A 13,975-nucleotide genomic window follows, 5' to 3' on the forward strand; every position below is an offset into this window, starting at 1 on the left:
GGCAGAATGCTCATAGTCGACTACCTGATATCTTAGTTGGCTAATTTTGTCTCTGTTTTTCGCTCCTTGTCTCTAGTAGTAACCACTTAGTCGACTAACTAATTCTTGGTTGACTAAGTTGTCTCTATTTCTCAAACTCTTTAGCCTGCCATTTCTCCAATTTGAATCTTGGCCAACCAACATTCTTCCTTATTCAACTAATGAGCTTCCTCCTTGTTAATCAGTCATGTCTCATTATTTTTATCTCTCTTTTTCTTTTAATATATACTTTGAAGGATTAATTTCATACATTAATTTTCCTTCACACTTAAGTAAAGGCATTAGACACAAATGAATGGGAATGTTTTACTATCATCAAAAACTAATGGAGTCAACAATCTCTCCCTTTTTTGATGATGACAAAACATTCCTTGATTAATAGCATAATGTCTTTTTACTCATTTTAGTTTTCTGTAGAAAATGAGGATTGCTCTCCCTAAGCATATGCTCCTCTTTAGTGTGTGCATATTTATTCCATCCAATTTTATTCTTGTCATATAAAAAATGACATTATACATTTAGAGAATACATATGTGCAGAATTTTGGGTGATTTAGCAATGAATGTTGATGGTTTTTCATAGAACATTCAGCAGGGTCTGTCAACAGCATACAGTTATCATATTTTGTCTATTACCTTCATAATTCAGTCAACACTCTATTCACAACGTCTATAATTATTTGCAATCCCAAGTTGATAAATTATCAGCATACAGCAGTAGTTTTCAGCATGCAATTCAATATGGTTCAACAGCAAATTTTGTTAGCAATAGTTAAAATATCATGGATAGAAGAGCATCAGCAAACATTAAATTTTCAGCAAACAAACATCATAGATATATCAGCATTCATGTCTCACACTACCATATAAACAACAAAATTAAAATTGAGTGTTCAAATGCCACCATGGCACAAATAGCAGTTAATCAAAAGATGTTTTGAAATTGCCCTTGAACTATTTTTGCTTCCTATCCCCTATTTTTCTAAGTTCCTGCTCCTAATTCATTTTTGCTTTCTTTTCTTTTCTAAGTTCCTTCTTGGTTCCTCCACCCTAACAATTTTTTTTATTTATTCTCTGGTTCCTGCACCCTTGGTTCTGCCATTCTACTCCCCTTTTTTGTCAGCATCAAAGGAAGGGGCTTCTATTCGTCTGATGTGTCAGAGGGTGAGAACTCAGTGCCATAAAAAGTGTTTAGAGGAAAAGGACAGGGCTCCCAGAAAGGTGATTACTTTCTAGGGGAAGGTTCTGGTGATGACTTGTTTGAGACAGGGATTGGACTTTGAGGAGAAGAAGCTGAAACTGGTCTAGATTTCTCTGTCAACCTGGAAGACTTTCTTCTCTTGAGAAAGGATGTCTTGGTGGCCATAGTCTTTTTTCCCTTGGTTGGTGGTTTTCCCTTTGTTGGTGCTGCAGTGGTTTTTTCTTTCCCAGATTTTGTCTTTACTTTAGAGTTGACGCAAGTTTCTTCCCTTTTCCTATATCTCCACCATCCTTTTGAGTTTCTGTCCTAGCAGTGTCTTTTTTAGCTTTTCCCTCTCTAACCATTTGATGGAAAATATCCATAATGGATATTTCTTCTGAGTTGGGAGGGGAGGCCTAGTGTTTCTCACGAACATGTTCATCCTCGGAAGCTGTCACTTCTATCCCTTGATCAGATTTATTCTTGCTTTGGTGTTCAGAAGATGGTGCCTTAGTTGGTTACTCCACACCAGGAAAAGAATCTTCTGCTTGAATGCCATGACCATGAGCAGAAGACCCTTCTGCTTGCAAAGCTGAGCTTTCAGCACCTTGCTGTGCTGGTGCAATACTTGGAGTTTCAGATAAGTTTACAGCAGCAGTTTCTGAGAACACTTTCTCCTTTCTTTTCAGTTCATTCTCAAATTCAACTATCCTTTCCTCAATCTTCTGCAATCTCATTCCTTGATTAGTGAGCTTACCATCTATTCTCATCAAAATATTAAAAATCATTTCGCTAGAGAATTGGGAGGATGATGCCTCGGTTGGTGCTGGTATAACAGAGACTTTGGGTGTTCTATTGAATTTCTCACCATCTAGCTTGTATCCCATTTTGATCAAGCTGCCATAGTAAATGGCTTGATCTTTGGTCTTTACCATGTCTATTTCATACCTTTTGGCCCAGACTCCCTTTTTTCTGGACATGGGATGTTATGACATGTCCATAAGGCAGGTTGACTTTATCAAGTTTGCAAGCTCCTCTCATTTTTTCTATCATGAACCTGCCTATATTCAGAGCAACCCCATTAAAGGCATGTTCCATCATCCAAAGATCCTAAAGGCTGATGTAACTCAAACTTCCACTTCTGCCCTGAATGTTTGCTGCTATAAAGTAGTGTAAAATCCTAATCTGGGGGCTGATTATCATACCTAAATTGCTCTTTGAAGAATACTTTTCCTTTCTCCCGTTGATGATTTCCCATAATGAGGATGAATCATACTTTTTTGGGAACTGATACTCACCTTCTTCACACTCGATTTTTAGTAAGCTTCCTAAATCTTCAGCAGTGACAACAAATTCTTTCCCATTCAAATATACATTCAGACCATCTTCGACATAATCATTAGAATCCTCTAATTTCTTTTCTTTTAAAGCAATGCCAGAAGAGAATTCCTTTACCAGACTTGCACTGTAGGATCTATTCTTAAAGGAGCTATATTCTTTCAGTTTTAGTTCATCAAAATAGTTGGATAAACTGGTCTGAATCTCTAAGTTTTCATCAAAACTCTTCCAGTTAATAAATTTCCCATAGGAAATTAGTGCATTCTCAATATTTTTGAGCCTCAGTTCATGCAATCTATTTCTGAACTTGGAAGACGAGGAACTAGTACCTTTCTTAAGTGCAGGTTCCTTGTCCTTCTTCTTTTCCATTTCCTTTTTCTTCTCTTTTAGTTTCTCTGATATCTCTTTTATTGATGCAGACATGATTTTTTGTTTCTTCTTCAGACTTTTCGTTTCTGTCCCTTCTTCTAGTGGTCTCTTCCCTTTCTTCTTTTCTATGATTTCTTTGCTCTGTGGAGATCTCCCCATTTTGATTCAAGAATTTGTCTGACAGGGGTTTTGTCTAAATGGCAGAGGGTTTGAATAGATTTTAGAAAAAAATGTGAAGAGATGGGTTTCAATTTCAGAGGCTCGGGTTTCAAGGGAGAAAGAAGTGGAGAAAGAGAAGTTGTCAGCCGTTTTTAATTCCTCTTAGAGAAACTGCTCAACTCCCCCTTAAATATTGCCCTATTCTATTTGCTCAAAATTTCAAAACTCCCTCTAAATTTTAGTTATTCACCTCAGGCAACATTTCTCTTCTCTTTATTACCCGGTAAGTAGTTTTTTCCCATTATTTTATTCCTCCTGCCTTTATTTTAACTGAGTCTTATTATTTAATGATACCAGAACATTCTTAGTTGACTAAGATTCATCTCAGTCGACTAAATGCATTTTGTTTCATGTACGTGAATCAAAGATTTTCTCACAATTCCTGCTAACTAATCATACCTAAATTCCTTCTAATTCCACAAAATCTATCTTTATTCAATGGTTTAGTAAAAATATCAGCTAGTTGATATAAAGTGTTGACAAATTCAATCTTAATATCATTTATCATTACATGGTCTCTAATAAAGTAGTGTCCTAGAGTGCTGCACAGGGTTTTTTGATATATTAATTGCACTTGTATTATCACAGTATATTGGTACGTTATGCATAGCCATTCCATATTCTTTTAATTGTTGTTTAATCCAAAGAATTTGTGCACAATAGCTACCTAATGATATATACTCTACTTCAGCTATAGATAAAGCTACTGAATTTTGTTTCTTGCTGGACCATGACACACGCATGCTACCTAGAAATTGACATGTTCCACTGGTGCTTTTCCAATCAGTCTTGCTGCCAACAAAGTCAGCATCTGAATATCCAGCCAAATTAAAAGTTGATTCTCTAAAATACCATATGCCTAAAGTTCGAGTTTCTAAGAGGTATCTAAAGATTCTTTTAACAGCTGTTAGGTGTGATTCTTTATGTTGTGACTGAAATCTAGCACACAAGCACACACTAAACTGAAAATCTGGTCTGCTTACTGTTAAGTAAAGTAGTGAACTGATCATACCTCTATATAGCTTTTGATCTACATTCTTTCCTTTTTCATCAAGATCAAGTCTTCTGGATGTGCTCATTGGTGTTGAGATTGGTTTTAGTTTCACATATTGAACTTTCTGAGCATATCTTGAGTGTAACTTTCTTGGTTGATGAAGATCCCTTCCTCATTTTGCTTAATTTTAAGACCAAGAAAGTACTTCAACTCTCCTATCATGCTCATCTCAAATTCACCCTACATTTCTTTGACAAAGTCCTTGCATAACACCTTATTAGTTGCACCAAATACAATATCATCCACATATATTTGTACAACAATTAAGTCATTTAAATATCTTTTAATGAATAATGTAGTATCGATGCTACCTCTAATATAACCTTTTTCAACTAGAAATTTTGAAAGCCTTTCATACCAAGCTCTAAGCGCTTGTTTCAATCCATACAAGGCTTTATGAAGTTTGAAAACCTAATCTAATTTTTCAACATCTTCAAAACCTGGAGGTTGTTCAACATACACTTCCTCTTAAATGATTCCATTTAAAAATGCACTTTTTACATCCGTTTGGTACAATCTGAAGTTCATAAAGCATGCAAAAGCTAACAACAACCTTATGGCTTCAATTCTAGCAACCAGTGCAAAGGTTTCATCATAGTCTATTCCTTCCTTTTGGTTGTATCCTTGGGCTACTAACCTAACTTTATTTCTAACTACATTTCCTTACTCATCTACTGTATTTCTAAACACCCATTTTGTGCCAACAATAAGGTGATTTGAAGGTCTAGGTACCAATGACCATACACGGTTTCTTATGAATTAATCAAGTTCTTCTTGCATGGCCATTATCCAATTTTCCTTTTTTTTAGCTTTTTCAAAGTTTTTAGGCTCAGTTTGAGATATAAAGGCTGAAAACTCACAAGTTTCTCTTGTTACTTTTCTAGTTTTAACTCCTTGTGAAATGTCACCTATTATTTGGTCTTGTGGGTGGTCTCTTACAAATCTCTAACTCCTTGGAAAATCATTATGCTGATTTTCTATTCTTTGCAGATTTTCTAGAGGTGGAGTTTCATTTTCTCTTCTAGGTGAGCTTTCTTCAATATTTTTATTATTTTCTAAGTTCATTTCTTCTATTTGTCTTTCTAGGATTTCTACATCATCATCATCATCATGAATTTCTTTTTGTAAAGCATTTGACTCATCAAAAACTACATGGATTGATTCTTCTACCGTTAAAGTCCTTTTGTTAAAAATCCCATAGGCCTTTGAGTTTAATGCATATCCTAAAAATACTGCTTCATCACTCTTTGCATCAAACTTCCCTAAGGGATATTTTCCATTGTTCAATACAAAGCACTTACAGCCAAAGCTCCTTAGGTGAGAAATGTTTGGTTTCCTACCCTTGTAGAGTTCATAAGGTGTCTTAGATAACATGGGTCTTATTAAGACTCTATTAAGTATATTTGCTACTGTGTTCACTACCTCAGCCCAAAAATACTTTGGTAGGTTTTTCTCACATAGCATAGTCCTAGCCATTTCTTTTAAGGTTTAGTTTTTCCTTTCTACAACTCCATTTTACTAGGGTGTTCTAGGTGCAAAGAAGTTGTGATCCAACCCTTTTTCATTGCAAAATTTCTCAAATTCCTCACTTTCAAATTCTCCTCCATGATCACTCCTTATGCTAACTATGGCTAGTCCTTTTTCATTTTCTACTTTCCTACAATGACTTAAGAAGGCTGATAAAGCATCATTCTTATGAGCAAGAAAATAAACCCACGTATATCTAGAATAGTCATCAACTATTACAAAACCATAAGATTTTCCTTCTAAGCTAGTTGTGCTTATTAGACGAAATAGATCAATATGCAGCATTTCAAGAGGTCTAGATGTTGACACAATATTCTTGGACTTGAAAGATGTTCTAACTTGTTTTCTTATCTAGCAAGCATTACTATTTTGTTACTTTCAAATTTTATATTTGGTAGCCCAACAACTAGATTTTTCTTAATTAATTTTGACATGGTATGCAAGTTTACATGTCCTAGTCTTCTATGCCATAACCAACTATCACTATCAGCATTTACAATTAAACATATTTCATCATTTATTTCAAGATCCTCAAGAAATATCACATAGATATTTTTCAATCTCTTTTCTATAAATGAGACTTTATTTGTACCTATATCTATTACTTCACACTTGTTTAAATCAAAACATACTTTAAATCCTTTGTCACACAATTGACTAATACTCAATAAGTTATGCTTTAGACCCTTTACTAGCAACACATGACTAATTTAAGTTTGGGAGTTCTTACCAACCGTACCTATCCCATGAATTCTACCTTTTGAATCATCACCAAAGGATATGGTACCTTATTTTCTTTTGTCTAGTTGAGCAAACAACATTTCATCTCCTGTCATGTGCCGTGAGCAGCCACTATCCATGTACCAAGGCTGCTTCTTCTTGAGTTGAGCTCTTGAACATGTCTCCTTTAAGTGCAGCTCAACCTACAAACCAAAGTTTCAATTTTTCTTTATAGGTACTCATATTTTGATGGGTCCTTGAGAGTTAGTTGCAATATAGGATCCTTTAGGGACCCAAATTTTCCTAACTTTTTGCAGATTACTTCTCTTAAAGCAGTCATATGATATATGTCCATGTTTTCCACAACTATAACATCCAGATGATGCAAAAGCAAAATTATTCTTGTGGTATGCATTTCTTTTTGGAGTTTCATTTTTTAAACATTTAAGAGCTATGTTTTCATCAAGTAATTTCTGCAAAATTTTAGATTTATTTTCCAACTCTAGCTTTAAAACTTCAAAATCTATTTTTGAGTGTTCTAACTCAACTTGTAGGAAATTTCTTTGCTCAAAAATAGAATTGAACTCTTATCTCACTTTTTCCAAATCATTTTCGAGAGATGTAGCCTTTTTCTTTAGAATTTTATATTTTGAAAAAAGTTTTTCAAATTCATTATAAAGGTTGTCATACTCATCTTGTAAATCATCAATGGAGATATCACAAGGGGATGAGGATACCTCTGTTTCATCATCTTGTGCCATCAAGCAGAGGTTTGCTCTTTCCTCAGATTTTTCATCTTCAACTTCAGAGCTTGATGTGTCACTGTCCGACCATGCAGCAGCCACCATTGATTTCTTGGATTTCTTATTTTTCTTTGGTGTCTCATCTTTCAGCAATGGACATTCGAACTTGAAGTGGCCAGGTTTATTGCATTCGTAATAGATCAGCTCTTCCTTTTTGTTGGAATCATTTTTGTTTTTGATTTTCCATGAAGCACCTTAATCTTTTTTAAACCCTCTTCTAGCTAGCCTCCGGTTTCTTCTTCCCATAAGCTTTCTAAATTTTCTTGCAACCAGAGCTAACTCTTCATCATCATCACATGACAACTTTTCTAGCTCTTTTTCAAGGATGCTGGCTTTAAGTGCAATGTTCTTTTCCTTTTCATTTGCTTCCCTCATATCTTCTTCTTCTTCCTCTTTAAGCTCTAGCTCATGAGTTAGGAGAGAGCCACAAATCTCATCTAAAGTGATAACATTTAGATCTTTTGCCTCTCGGATTGCAGTCACTTTAGGCTTCTAATTTTTTGGTAGACTTCTAAGCAGTTTTTTTACTAATTCATGTTTAGGAATAAGCTTGCCTAGTTGACTCAATTTATTTGTGATGTTTGTGAACCTATCAAACATACTGGTGATGTCTTCACTAGGCTCCATTTTGAACATTTCATAGTTATGTGTTAAGAGGGTAATTTTAGACTCCTTCACTTGAGAAGTCCCTTCATGGATTATTCTAAGTTTCTCCCACACTTGTTTAACTATTGTACAACTTGAGACTTTGTTAAATTCAGTGGGGGTCAAGGCACAATGTAATGTATTGATGGCCTTAAAATTTATTTGAACTTTCTTAGTTTCAGCTGGTCCATTCAGACCTTGGCTTGGGCATCAACTCATTTGTCACCACATTCATGGTTGAAGGCATAAAGGGTCCATCAGTTATGATGTCCCTTATTTCATAGCCTATAGCTCTAATATCGATTGACATCCTAGTGCTCTAATAAGGGTAATTAGAGCCATCAAACAGAGATGGTGTGTTTGTTGATTGTCCCTCAGCCACTACTGATTTTAGTTGAGCCATTTGGATCCTCCCCAAGGATGTTGACTGTAATAACAAGGAACTTGCTTTGATACCACTTGTTGGTCCCAATAATATGTGCTAGAGGGGGGTGAATAGCACAAATCGACTCTTAACAAGATGAGGAACTAATTTCCAGCATAAAGAAAATAAAAACAAAGTAGACAATGCACAACAATTTAGAGTGGTTTGGTCTAAGACCTACATCCACTACCTTGATTATCCAACCAAGGATTTTTCCTAACAAATCCACTAAGAATCGGTGAAATTCACAAGCTTTCACCAAGCTTTGCAATGGCTTTTACAAGGCTCAGCCAAAACCTTTCACAATAGTTTTTCACAAGCTAAACTAAAACCCAAAGTGGTTTTTGTAAGGCTCAACCACAACCTACAACAATCAAGTTGTCCCAAGCTTGAATAACCCCTTAGAGTGACTTCTTCACTCTTAAGAATACAAGAGAAGTAGTAAAAGAAAGTACCTATGATCACTGGTTGATCTGAGTGGTACAAGATTGAATGCAAATTACAAATTCCAAGAATAGGCATTTAAGTGCAGACAAGTGCAGTGAAGATTTTTTGGTTTTTCAACTCTCTATAGCTCAAATTTCATTCAAAGCTTATAAAAACTTCTTTCTAATTGTTGGAAGACCCTTTTATACTTGGAAAAACATCTCTGATGGTTGTTTGATAGTTTTCTAGTCGTTGGAGACAGTTGGAAGTCAGTTCTAGCCGTTACTCTATCTTTTAGTGCAACTTTCAAACTTGTAGGCAGAATGCTCTTAGTCGACTACCCGATATCTTAGTTGGCTAATTTTGTCTTTGTTTTCTGCTCCCTATCTCTGGCAGTTCTGGCAGTAACTACTTAGTCGACTGACTAATTCTTGGTTGACTAAGTTGTCTCTATTTCTCAAACTCTTTAGCCCGCCATTTGTCCAATTTAAATCTTGGCCAACTAACATTCTTCCTTATTCAACTAATGAGCTTCTTCCTTGTTAATCAGTCATGTCTCATTATTTTTATCTCCTTTTTTCTTTTAATATATACTTTGAAGGATTAATTTCATACATTAATTTTTCTGCACACTTAAGTAAAGGTATTAGACACAAATGAATGGGAATGTTTTATTATCATCAAAAACTAATGGAGTCAACACTTTGTATAGTTCATATGGGGTCTTTGATATCATGGCTCTTATTAACACTCTATTAAGGATGTAAGTTGTTGTGTTTACAGCTTCTGCCCAAAATTACTTTGGTAAATTGTTTTCACAAAGCATAGTTTGAGTCATCTCTTTTAAGGTTCGATTTTTCCTTTCTACAACTCCATTTTGTTGTGGTGTTCTAGGTGCAGAAAAATTATGATCTAAACCCTTTTCATTACAAAAGTTTTCAAACTCATCTCCCTCAAACTCACCTCCATGATCACTCCTAATGCTAACTATGACAAGTTTTTTTTTTATTTTCAACCTTCCTACAATGACTTACAAGTGCAGGTAGAGCATCTTTCTTATGAGCAAGAAAATAGATCCAAGTATATCTTGAGTAGTCATCAACTATCACAAAGCCATATGATTTGCCTGTGAGACCTTGATCTTTATAGACTCGTAGCTAGAAGTAGACGCAATATCACTGACTAAAGGTAATTTCATCATTTCCTTAGTGAGCCCCTAAAAGTATGCTTTCAAACGTTATTAAGGCCTAAGTAGGCCTAAGGCATAAATGAATGATGAAAATAAGGATAAAATGGTGAAGGAAATAGAAATAATGATGATTTCCAAGGTAGAGGCAAAATGGTTATTTTTCATCTCAAGTCGAAATTTTTAAGTTTTCATGAACCCGAGCATTTCTAGACCATTATGGACCTTGTTTCAGTGTCAAAAAAGTAAAAAGATTGCACAAAGGATTGGAGGAAGACAAAGCCAACTTGTTAAGGGCATTTTCATAATTTAAGTGGAGTTTGGATAAGCTTTATCTATAAATATTATTTTTCCAGCAACTTCTTCTTCTTCTTCCTCCCATCTCATGTTTCTTTCACCCTCCATGGAAGCTTGTTACGAAACCTCCATAACTTCTTTCAAGTTAGCTCCAATTTTCATGTTTTTGTGCACTTTTTCATAGAACCTTTTGTGCTCTTTCACTCTCTCACTTTAAAACCCTTGAAAAGTCTTACTTCCATACTTCTTCTCACTAGCTAAGTGTTTTAGAGAGAGAAAGAGGAGCTTCTATAATAGCTTGGAAGAATTTTGAAAGGAAATTCAATTACAAACCCACCAAGGTGAGTGAACTTGCATTAAAATGTTTTAGGATTAGGGCTTATGTGTTTGATTAAATCCATTGAAATATTTTATTTGTTTTTCTCTAAAATATGTATGGGAACAAGCTTTTAATGAAATGTTTTGCATTGTGGAATGCGATTGTGATGAATCCATGCACCTTGTGTTATGTTGATATATATATCTAAATATATATGATATGTATTGAAAGTAATATTGTTTGTAATTATAACTGAGCCTGTGCACAATGTGGGGGAACACATGCCAATGATGATGGGTGCGGGAGTGTGGATGATTATATTACCTGTGCGCGATGTGGGGGATGCACATGATGACTCCAGCTATGTGTGCGATGTGATGGTTGCACATGAGTTGGGTGAAACGGTGGTGGTATTGGTGTTTATATATGTGTATATAAATATATATATATATATATATATATATATATGTTTATTGTAGTAAAAAGTTCATGAATACGGTATATGGTTGTAATGTATGTAAAATCTTACATGTTGAACCTTGAAAATTGCTAAGTATTTTCAAGTTGATTTTGTCATTGTAGCAGAATGGCTTTTCTTGGTATAATGAGAACTTTTTCTTGGTGTTCTGTTTCTCACTATAGCGAGAAACTCTCAGCTCTGTAACTCGCTGCAACAAGATGTCTACTGGGAATTTCGCTACAGCGAGAAACCTTCTGTCATGCTTGCTACCTTGTTTGGTTGCTACCCTATTTTCCACTTCTTTAGCACCATAGTTGATCATGGACTTCCAACATCAAGGAATTAATTAATTAAGTTTGAAACAAGGGGTTATAGTGAGAAACCCTCGGCTAATTGATAATTTGAGCTAAATTTCGTTGCAGCGAAAATGCCTTTCCGCTACAGTGAGGACCCACCATTTCACGTGACTTGCTTAAATACTATTAAGTTTTCACTTTTCAAATTCTTTATTATGCCTGGATCCTTCATCATCAAGTGACCAACCAATTAAGGGTTTAATGAGGGGTTTTAATAAGAACTAAACTAAATTGCATTGTTTTTGAAAATATGTGCATCATGATTTTTTTGAAACTCTTCTTATCGTTTGCTTGTTCCCTTCCTTTGTTCACTCACTGGGTTTATACTCACAGTTTTCAACTTCTTGTTTTCAGATCAACAGGCAGTCAGTATCTAGGTTGAGGTGTCCTCGTAGATTCATCTCCTTGATAGGTATTTCGGCATTCAATAGCTGTACTTTCACCCAGGTCTCTTCGCTGGAAGTCGAGTACCCCTTTTGTTGTGTATAGACAAACCCGATGTAAATTATTAAGATATGTGTTTTAGACAATATATGTATATTTTGATTGGTAAGGCCACTATGAGTTGGCAATGTTTAGAATTTTTTTGAATTGGAATTATGAAATGTGACTTTAGTAACTTTTGATGGAATGATGAACAGGTCATATAAATAGGCTTGCTTGGGCTTAGTGGGTTACGCCCATTAGGCCCATGCACCAGTTATAACTCGAAATTTGGGTCGTGACATTACCTCATAGGCTAGTTGGGCTAATAAGTGCAAATAAATCAATGTGCAGTAGTTCAAGAAGTCTAAAGGTGGAGACAACCTTCTTGGTTTTGAAAGATGTTCTAATTTGTTTACTTAGTTGACATGCATCACAAATTTGATCATATTCAAATTTAAGCTCAGGCAATCCTATAACCAGATTTTTTGTCAAGCCCAGCTCTATAATATATTTGCCATATTGTATAGGTACTCGATAGAATGTCTGCATACTTGAATGCCTCAAAAATTGTTAAAGGACAGTATTGTCCCTAATGGTACAATTAAGTTGATTTAAGCCTCTACTAGTCCAAATAGAGATTTTAAGATGTATTCGAGAGTTATTGAACCTTGGAATTGTGAGACCCTGTCAAGCTCGATTAAAAGACGGTATTGTACCGAGTGGTACAACTAAGTTAAATCGAGCCTTGAACTAGTTCAAATAGAAATTCTAAGAGGAAATTGAAAATTTTGAAAACCCACAGAATGGCTTAAAATAGCGATTCGGAGTTCAAGGTCCAGTTTGGAGTCCATCAGGAAAATTAACCGATTAGGGACAAAACGGTCATTTTACCATTTCATGATTAAATAGAGATTTTTAGCCACGATTTGATCACATTTGACCAAGAGTAATTATATGAAATATAATTATAATTATTGGAGTATAAAATGATGTTTAGCAGTGAAAAAAAAATTATGATTCCTAGTATTTTTTTAGCACAAGGGCAAAATGGTAATTTTGCCACTAGAGGACTAAACAAGAATTTTTATAAAACAAGTTTTTTGGCCCATTTGGTTAATATTGATCAATGTTAGTGTTATTTGAGGTTGAAAAGTAGAAATAATTTGATTCCGGTACATTTCGGAGTATAGGGGCAAAATCGTAATTTTTTCACCTCGGGGGCAAATCGGTATATTTTTTTGCCCCAGCACTTGTCAAGGCCAAGGGATTTTATTCATCCTGTAAATGGATAAACATGAGAAATGTGTGGTGGAGAGAGATTGCTTAATGGCTAAGTATGACACATGGACCAATGGAATGGTGACATGTGTCAAAATCTCATCCATTCATTATTTTCTTTATAAAAAGCATAAAAATCAGCCCATTTCTCCGATAGTGATCAGCCAAACCAGAAGAGAAGAGAAACCAAGGAAGAACAAGCCCTATGCGGGAAAAAATCAAAGAGAAAGTGTTGGAATTTAAGGAAACAAGCTAGGTAAGTTCAAATTTCTTTAATTCTCCTTGATACCTAGCTTACCCATGCTTTTGTTCTTGATTTCCATGGTTGAATATTGAGTTATCATGATGAATTCAATTCTGAAAAATGGGTATGGAAGAGGAATTGTTGTTGGAATAATTTGATTTTAGACTATGTTAGTGTTTAGGGATAGTTAAGCATGGTTATGAACAAAAACACAAAAGAAATATTCAATTTCTCTAGGGTTCCTTGTTGGTCGAACCATGAGGGCTGAATATCAATGGGGGATTGTTTTTATTTCAAGGAAAATGGCATGGAAAATGATGAAGTAAGGTGAAACGGTTATGTAGAAAAAAATTCGATGCTAGTACACCAAATGACCAAATTTTTTCTATAAGGAATTGTGAGGGTTCTAATGCTGAATTTGGCTTTATTTAAATGTATGTGGTAAATTAAGGTATTAGAGGAGAAATGAATTAATTTGGAGGTGATTTGGACACAATCGCCGATTAATCGGGTGATCGGTCGAATTTAATCGATACCGTGATTAAGCGGTAATCGGACATATTTTTGCATTTACATATCAAGCATTAGTAGTTTAAATTAATTTATATCAATTTAGGGACAATATAGTAAATTCCTCGACTTTGTTATTTGTCAAGGTGGTGAGAC

The sequence above is a fragment of the Theobroma cacao genome, chromosome 7, assembly GCF_000208745.1.
Source record: "Theobroma cacao cultivar B97-61/B2 chromosome 7, Criollo_cocoa_genome_V2, whole genome shotgun sequence".
NCBI classification, from domain to species: domain Eukaryota; kingdom Viridiplantae; phylum Streptophyta; class Magnoliopsida; order Malvales; family Malvaceae; genus Theobroma; species Theobroma cacao.